Genomic DNA, 573 nt, shown 5'->3' on the forward strand with positions numbered 1-573 from the left:
ATTTCATTGTTGTCCTCTCTTTGGACCTTTTTTTCCCATTGTTTTTCACATGTTAGAACTTTTAAAATAGGCATAATTTGTATAGACATTTTTGCGTATTTATTAAGTTAAAGCCTAGAAAATTGAAATGAGCAAAATTCACGAAAATGAAAGTTCATCTGAAAAAAATACTTTCATTTATCAGACATAACTCACTTCGTCATTAAAATCATAGATGTTAATATGAACAAAGGTTAACCCAAAATTGGCTCATTTGATCAACAAGAAAAAGAAATATTATATCCAAAAAGATATAAGTGCAGGAAAATCTCTTTTCGAGATAAATGAATTGTAACTTCATTCTTTCACAAGGAATTCTAAAGCACTGTCCATAAGTACAAATGACTTCTCAAAAATATGTTGTGAAGTAACCAAAAACTTGTTTTTTAACGATCTAATGGAACGCATGTTGAATTTACTTGTGTTGCTTCAGATCTGTTGTCAAATTGTTCTTCGCAGGGTTGTCAAAATTGAAAACGGAATATGATTTTGCCTCGCTTTTTAGGTAGTGACAAAGCACATATTCATGACTTA

General features: G+C 30.0%; 1 protein-coding gene across 1 annotated transcript in view; it reads right to left on the reverse strand.

Moving 5' to 3' along the window:
• Positions 1-573, reverse strand: part of LOC131885974 (multiple coagulation factor deficiency protein 2 homolog) — a 4,541-nt gene that overhangs the window by 2,387 nt on the left and 1,581 nt on the right. The gene's annotated exons all lie outside the window — the stretch shown is intronic.

This window comes from Tigriopus californicus, chromosome 8 (genome assembly GCF_007210705.1).
Source record: "Tigriopus californicus strain San Diego chromosome 8, Tcal_SD_v2.1, whole genome shotgun sequence".
NCBI lineage: Eukaryota > Metazoa > Arthropoda > Copepoda > Harpacticoida > Harpacticidae > Tigriopus > Tigriopus californicus.